This window comes from Drosophila eugracilis, unplaced genomic scaffold (assembly GCF_018153835.1).
Source record: "Drosophila eugracilis isolate 14026-0451.02 unplaced genomic scaffold, ASM1815383v1 contig_430, whole genome shotgun sequence".
Lineage (NCBI taxonomy): Eukaryota > Metazoa > Arthropoda > Insecta > Diptera > Drosophilidae > Drosophila > Drosophila eugracilis.
The window spans coordinates 1-8,796 of record NW_024573295.1 but is presented as its reverse complement, the minus strand read 5'-3'; the positions used below and the strand labels follow the sequence as shown (position 1 = coordinate 8,796).

At 41.2% G+C, this 8,796-nt stretch overlaps 2 pseudogenes; one reads left to right on the top strand and one right to left on the bottom strand.

Moving 5' to 3' along the window:
• Positions 1-1,274: 1,274 nt before the first annotated feature.
• LOC121530237 lies at positions 1,275-3,339 on the bottom strand (annotated as a pseudogene).
• Positions 3,340-3,654: 315 nt separating this feature from the next.
• LOC121530236 lies at positions 3,655-7,027 on the top strand (annotated as a pseudogene).
• The last annotated feature ends 1,769 nt before the right edge of the window (positions 7,028-8,796 follow it).

Genomic DNA, 8,796 nt, shown 5'->3' with positions numbered 1-8,796 from the left:
CCAGAAAACTTGTTGCTTGGTCACAAGGGTGTCCTGAAGATCGTGTGGACTTCCTTCGGCTGGTCCGTGCACTCCAACCTAACTCATGCGCATGACTTCCCTGTGTGTGGAACTGTGGATTACTTACCCCCCAGAGATGGCTACAGGAGTAAGCCGCACAAAACATGGATCTCTGGAGTCTGGGTGTGCTCTGTTTGAGCTGGTATTGGTAGGACATGCCCCTTTCTCTACTCAAAGAACTATGACGGGAGACCTGCTAAAGATCCTCAAGGTAGACTACAAGTTGCGTGCCGGAGCACAATCTCCAAGGCAGCAGCACAAACCCAATTTCCAATCTGCTGGTCCATCCGTAGCGTGTCGCTTCGTCGGATCAGGTAATGATGCACCCATGGATCCTCGGCGCACACGCAGTGAACCTATCCTTTTTTTTTTATTCTGAGTTATTTTCTTTTAATTTGTACAGTTTTTAGTAAGAGTTCGCCGGGTCAATTTAATTATGCGCATCTTAAAATTTCATTTAGCCAGTTTCGAGAAATTAACATTTATGAATTAAGTTCCATTATTATCATTACCAATAAAGTTTGGGTGTAGTGTTTTTCGGATGCTAGGCGAGCGTGTCCTGATGTACATTCCTATCTTGCATGTGGCTACCTAATCTCTAGCAAAAATGAGTTGGCTGAATTCAAATGCAAAAATGCGAAATAGCGGCGAGGCAGCGATTCAAAAAACAGGCAACATTGTCAAATGCAGTGAAGCGGAGTTATTTTATCACAGAAAACCAAGTATAAGGGAATATTGTAAGAAGATGTAAAAAGCGCAAGATTACATTTTTGAGATGGGTAAAAATTTGAATGAAACGATTAAGCGAATTTTCAAAGGAAATACAAGTTCATCTAGTTTTGCGACAAATATTTTTGTAAAGCTGAACTGAACCAGTCTTAACTTTGGATAGATTTCAGTTCACACTAGCATCTGACGGCATCTCAGAGTATTGTATAATCTTGCATTTTTTGTTTCTTTTTTTCATTTGCTATTGACGAAATGATGGTAAAGTCATGACATTATATTTTACTTGTAATCATGTAGCTTAGGGTATGCTCAACCCTGAGCAGATTTCGATTTATAATTCCAATTATCATACAAACTCATTGATTGAGTTTGCTAGAATGCATCTATCATCTATGACAAACTCAGATCTCTAAAATCTATGGATTTGGGAGCACGGCTTCAATATAAAGCGATTTTCTAAGCCTTTGCACAACCGTACCGCTCTTAATATTAATAGAAAATTATATTACTTAATGTCTAATGACCTCGCCTCCTTTCTTACGCGCCGCAACATTTGAGTAGTCGTCCTCTGCAATTACCGAAAATGGTTTTTAGTTTACCAATCAATTAAAATGAATTCTATGAACTCACCATCTTGATCTTCATCCATGCCAAATCTTCCAGATGAATTCCTTCTAGACAAACTCCTTGCCTTGGTCAGCCACAATTTCGTTGTTTTAGATTGTCTGTATCAAGTAAATGTTGTGGCTGCTTTTTACCGCCACATCTCCCACATCATCATCATCGTCTCCTTCACCTCCTCCGCCAGCGCCTGCCGCCTCAGCCATTTGCTTTTAGCTGGCTCATCGGGCACGGGTCCCTGGGCCAGGAGCCGGCAATTCGCCATCAAAGAAGTTTTGGCCACCTCCAGCAGGGGGTAAATTAAAGCTAGGCTCGTTTTAACGCGTGCCTTGACTTCGTGGGCGCCCGAATCCTCGACGGGGTTTGGGTGCCACACCAAGATTCTTGTTGGTCTCAAGGTCATTCCACAACGTTTACGTAACGATTATTGTTTTCGTTCTTTGGCAACTCTTCGGCGCTGTCTCACATCGACAGCGTCGGCCTTAGTATCCGCCTTGTCCTCAAAGTTTTCGGGGTATGGGAGCGACATTTTCGGGAAGTTTGCGCTCCGTCTAGGCTGGTGGTACTGCGAGCGGAGGGAAGACCGCTGCTACTGCGACCTCTAGGGGCCCATGGATGCGTTCGGAGCATCTCCGGCTTTCCTTGCCGCCCACGCCGCCATCAGAGGCCTGTGTGCTGCTCTTGCGGGGAGCGCTTAACGGGGGAAACAGGGCCCCCGGACAACTGTGGCTCCTCCTGCTGCTGCTTCTCATTTAGTGTTTTGGGCACAATCTGAAAGTCTTTCACCCAGAGTTTAGTATGAGGCTATGGTGGTTGCGCACGGCGAAAGGCAACAGAGGCAGCTGCTCCCTGGCTGCGACTGGGTTCCGTCACCATTACTCCTTATTGAGTTAGTAGCTGCTATTGTTTGGTTTTGGTTTGGGTTGGATGCTAGCAGATTTACCCCGCCGCCAATCCTGTAGAGGCCTTCACTCTTGCACTTGGGCATCGAAGGGACTTCTCGTTTGCGCGGGTTTTTCGATGCTATGCGCCAACTGGCGGTATTGGAATGGTGTGTGGTGGCCAATCTGGTCGACTGGGCTTGTTCAGCTGTTGCTGGTGGCCATGGGCCGGGCCCTCAGCTGGTTGGACTTTGGGCACGTGGTTACAGTTGGTCTTGAATTCCGCTATTGTAGCCTCCAGGGTGTATACTTTGTGCTCCCCATCGCGTTTTACTTTGTCCACTCCTTTTCCTCAGAGAATCAAAATTTTTATAAAAAATTCAATGTTCCCTTTAAGACTGAATACCTTCCAAGCAGCCACCTCGTGTTCTTTGCTAGCCTTGTCCTTGTGGAGATCCTCAAGGACCTTTTGCAGCTTTTGGTCGAAAGCACTCGTATCCTCTATGTGTTTCTTCTTGCTTTTAAGACACTCGGCCTCCAGGTCGGAGTACTGGAGCTCCAACAACTTGTACTTCTCCACTTGGGCGTCGAACTTTTCCTGAAGGGCGCGCTCCGTTTCCTGCTGCTTTTGCACCGCTTCTGCCAGCTGACCCTCGTACTTCTCCTGCAGGCTCATCTTTTCAGTGCGCAGCAAGCTCATTCTTTTCTCTGCAGTCAGCTTCTCGGCATTAAGAGCTGTAAATGTCCCCATAATCAGTGTGTGTATTGAAAAAAAATTTTAAATGGACCCACATTGCATTTGGACACTGAGGCCCTCTTGGAAGGCGCGGCTCTCATCCAATTGGTGTTGGGACATTTGGTAGATTACTATCATCATGATCAGTACGATGAACATGGTCATCAGAATGCAGATCCGGACGCGCCCGGAACGCGCAAAACGAGCTGAACTCATTTTGCACCCCTTTTAAGCTAGTAAATTATCAAAGAACACTTTTTTATGTGCAAGAAAAGAATGTTTTTTCTTGTTGTTGCTTTAGAGCTGGGTTAACCAGCCGTGATTTTATCGATATATACAAAGCTTTTAAAACACTATCGGTAGTGCCAATTTGAATTTTTATAATAAATTATTATATAGCATTATATATTAATAAAACATCGCTTAAAAATTGATTTCGAATAATTCATTTTTAAAAATGTTTAAAAAAACGAATATAAAATTAAGTTGTTGGTCAGTGTGACCAGTTGTCGATTTGTTTGTCTATATACATCTTAGTTAATTTGAGCCGAAGACATATTTCAAAAGATATCACTACGGTCACTCCAAGAATCACAAACGACGGCGACGCGCGAAGAGAGGTATCAATAAATAGTTTTAATTTAGTTTAATTCTTCGAAAATAAAAGTTGCTTACGCGGAGCAACCGTTAAGTTTAAAGTAACCAAGTCAATTATTCGAGCTTAGCATCAACGAGTGAAATGTGAGTTAAATATCGTGGTAATGGTCTACTGCTTGAGGGGAAGTTTACGGGCAAGGAATTTGTTTAAACATTTAATGAACTGCGAGAGAGACACATGCAAACCCATATATACGTATCAGAAGAGAGTGTGGCAATCAATTTAATTTAATAAAGGTGCTCGATCCTAGTGGTAAACACGACAAATTACGTAAAATCCCACACAAGTGGTTGTTTCTCCAGTGCTCCCAATAAAAAATAAGTGTGCCTCCAATAATCGTAATCTTGTATCGAAGGAGTGTATCACCTGGCGGAAAGGTAAAGCACGCGGAGCACAGAAAAAATAGCACTCACCATATAAACAGCCGAGCCCCTCGACCCGAATTCTCCTACACTTTGGGCAATAATCAATAACTGGACTGCCATTTACCTTGACGCCGCAATCTAAAATGGTTTAATAATATTTTTTATCATCAAAGTTTATAGTACTTTATGGCTTATGTGGTGTTTTTAACCTAACTATATCCGCCGACTTTTATGAAAACTGCTGATATCTTTATGCTTAATTAGCCAAAAAAAAGAGAAGATATAACAGGTTCAGACATTCTTATCGTCTGCGCAATGTGGATAACCCGTTATTCGGCCTTGATAGCTTAACAGATATATTTAAGGCCGCTAAATGTTGATAAACTTTTTCGATTCACACATCCCATGTAATTGTGCTAACGAAGCATTTTTAAATATTTATTCGCGAGTGCAGCCTAATGGCTTCCATTGATATGCTGCTAATCTCCGTGGGGCTTTTCGATCATGTCAATAAACTTTGGATCCCGTTCTCAGCTTATCACCAACCTATAAAAAGAGTGATAGTTGCTTATGAGGTTTATTGTCTTTATTTATTACCAATTCTTCCGAGTTTTTTACAGTGGTGAAAATTCAAATTATTTCTTGTAGGCTTTACATATTTTCTTTTGTTCTATATTATAAACAATCCGGTTTGCACCGATTCTTGATATGTGCCTATATAAATCATATAATATCTATATCTATGTGTTTTCGCAGTATGTCGAGCAGTGAAACCAACAAAACACCGCTGCAGCAGCCACAGCACCAGCAATTCGCGTAAGTTATCAATATACATTTCAATTAGCCTTCGTAATATAATCTTAATAATAAACAAAACATATTTGTTTTAACAAATGTATTTTTGCACGGTCAAACAAAAAAAAACAATCCACTTTAATAAAAAAATAAACACTTATCTGTACTGTGACTTAAGGTAAAAATTATGTGAAACTAATTAGTTTTGAGCACTTCAGACATCTATAAGTTTCGAGTTTTATTTACTGTAGTCATCTTTTAAATTAATCTTAAATGGTGTTTTTTATGAAATATAAAAAATCCAATATTTTTAATTTCATGAAGTTATCCACCATCTACAGAAATTTGAACGGGTTTAAAAACGAATTTCTTGATATACTAATAGATATATTTTATTTATAAAAGTCCATGACCTCAAAAATATAATATAATTATTATTATTTTTTAAAAATATTTGTACCTAATGAAAAATCTAATCTAATCTTCAAAAATATAATCTTAAAACTTGATACTCTTACGAATACCCACTGTACTTTTTTATCATCGTTAAAGACTCGTCACATGAATGAAAGACATTTGTACACATTTCATTTTGAAGTGTTTTGCCCTCAGCCATTCTCCCCACTCTTACCCCCTGTTTAGTTTCAATAAAATTGGGACAAATTTAAAGACAAAGACAGCAATACTATGATATAATATGATTGCATTTTGCACTTTGTTTTTGTTCCCTATGTTGTTTTAAAAATGCAAAACCGAAAATAGACCCAAGATACGACTAGATATAACGATCCAACATATATACGGTCTACGTTTTATTTAGCAAACCACCAAATATTTCTTCCTATTAATGGCCAACCCATTTGACCTTTTCTGCCTTCAATTGAATACTCAATTGTGGTATCTTAAGAACAGTGATAGTGTATGGGGCCAAGTTCAAAGCCAATAAGACCATTGTTTACATTTTGTCGTTGCCGTTTGCTGAGAACGTGTATGCAAAGTTAACGCAGTGCAAATAATTGCCTCAATTAGCCAGGCATAATAAGGTAACGACTACAAATGCCCTGATATCGTTTCTTTAATTACAGCCTACTGCCGAAGATAATCAACGGTGGAATTGCAGGGAATCATTGGAGTAACATGTGTCTTCCCATTGGACTTGGTCAAGACGAGGTCGCAGAACCAGCAGATCGGACCCAATGGCGAACGCATGTACAACAGCATGTATGTGCAAGTAAATAAAATTTTATATTTTAATATTAAACTCCTAATTGTTCTTTTAATACCTCCTAGGTTCGATTGCTTTGCAAGACGTACAAAGCCGAGGGATACTTTGGCATGTACCGCGGCTCTGTGTGAATATTCTGCTGATCACGCCTGAAAAGGCCATCAAACTGACCGCTAACGACTACCGCCACAAGCTGACCACCAAGGATGGCAAACTTCCGCTGACCAGTCAGATGGTTGCCGGCGGTCTAGCGGGTGCATTCCAGATAATCGTTACAACGCCCATGGAGCTGCTTAAGATTCAAATGCAGGATGCTGGTCGAGTGGCGGCGGCGGCAAAATTGGCCGGCAAGACGGTGGAAAAGGTGTCGGCCACCCAGTTGGCCTCGCAGCTTATCAAGGATAAGGGCATCTTTGGACTGTACAAGGGTATCGGCGCTACAGGACTAAGAGATGTCACCTTCTCAGTGATTTACTTCCCCCTATTTGCTACACTTAATGATCTGGGTCCCAGGCGTAATGATGGATCTGGCGAGGCTGTGTTTTGGTGAGTTTTCATTTTAAGAATTGTAAAAAAAAAGGGTTTACTATAACTATTTTATAATTAATAAAGGTGTTCCTTCCTGGCGGGACTGGCGGCCGGTTCTACCGCTGCTCTAGCGGTTAATCCTTTTGATGTGGTTAAGACGCGTCTGCAGGCGATTAAGAAGGCTGATGGCGAGAAAGAGTTCAAAGGCATATCTGATTGCATCACGTGAGTGCAGGAAATATATATATAAAGTGCTCATCGCCCTAATCACTGTTTATTCTTTTTAGTAAGACGCTGAAGCACGAGGGACCCACTGCGTTCTTCAAGGGCGGCTTGTGCCGAATGATTGTGATTGCTCCTCTTTTCGGAATTGCTCAGACTGTCTACTATCTGGGCGTGACCGAGGGTCTGCTGGGTGTTCAGAAGTAGGGGGATTTATATAGATACTCGCCAAGGCGTATTGACAAGACCGAAGCATTTTAAGTCTACTCTGAATGTTGAATGTGTATGTATATCGTGTTGTTGTTAAAGCTGTCCATGAACGTAAACGTGAAGTCTCTATAGTAAGCTAAAGTAATCGAAAGGTGCGCTATCCAGTCAATAACAAATGCAGTTGTTAAAGTTTTCCCCCAGTCCCATTAATCTACTCAAAATATATATACTATGTATTTGACCATGGCAGAAGTTAACTGATGCTCCAAATGACAATAAGATATAAACAACATCAACGCTAATATTATGTAAACTTTTTGTTTAATATCATAGTTTATAACTGTTGTGTTTGGACACTCTCTCTATTTAGTCTTCTTTTCTGAGCAATCCGCAACTATCCATGAACATTTGCCTCAAATTGTATTAGTAATGCATTTTCCTTTGTTGCAGGCGAAAGTTAAACTTTTAGTAGCATTCAAAAACAGCATTAGAGCAATTGTATGCTTTATGAAAACCGTCAGAAATGAAACAAACGAAATAAATTCTATAATACATATTAAGTTTCTGTTTTCAGCCAGATGTTTAAATTTTCTTCAGGCTGCAGGGAGAATACAATGTTGAATGTAGCCGGATCAAAAGAAAAAGCTGAAAAGTTCAAGTATGTCGCAGGTCTCTGATACTGGTTAATTAATTCGACCTCACACAGCATTTTGCCAAAGATCGTTGGGGAATAGCTGGGATTATTGGAGTAACATGCGTTTTCCCATGGATTTGGTAAAGACGCGCTTCTAAAACCAGCAAAATCGGTCCCAATGGCGAGCGCATGTACACCAGCATGTGAGTAAGTTTGGTAGTGTTTTATGACATTTTCACCCATGGTTCGGTATTGTACAAGAGTGCCGACTGCTTGTGTAAGATTACGAAACAGCGAAGGACTCCTTTGGCATGCGCTGCGGTTCGGGGTTACCATCATACTTATTACACCCGAAAAGAGCATTAAATTGGCTGCAAACGACTATTTCCGGTAAATGCTGGCTACTAACAAGCAGCGTTCTTTCACTACCGCGAGCAGGATTGGCGGAAGTGGTTTAGCTGGAATGTTTCAGATCGTAGTCGTCCCTTCGAATGTGGAACCTCCTGAAGATCCGCGCGCAGATGCCGGGCGCATGAGCTGCTACAAAGCACAAAGCAGAAGGCCGGGAGTTCAAACAGGCTTCGCCTTGGGTCTTACCAGGAGCTCTTGCGTGAGCGTGGCATCCTAGGGCTATACAAGGAGTGAGCTACAAAGTGGACATAACATTTTCGGTGTTGTACTTCCCATTAATGGCAATAATAAACGACAAAGGGCCACGCAAGTCGGACGGCTTGGGTGAAGCGGTATTCTACTGGTCTCTGAGATGGCTCACTAGCTGGGATGACAGGGGTGCCTCTTGCCTTAAGCCACCGCTGGATGGGATCAAACTGAAGCGGCAGGGCGATATCAAAAAGGAGTACAATGGGTATCGTGGACTGTGTGCGGAAGACCTGAAAAAAGAGGGAGTCACGCATTTGTGGTGGCCTATGTAGGATAATGGTGGTAGCTCCGTATTATTCGGGATCGCCTAAATGTTTTGGCTTTCTTTTGGGTGTTGGTGAACAAATATGTTGTGTATTGAGCAAAAAAAGGTCAGTCTAATGTGAAAAAGTAAATTTGAACCCTTATTAATGAGATTTGAAAATATCAGTGCAAAATTAAATAAATAAATTATGTTTTTAAACAAAAAGAG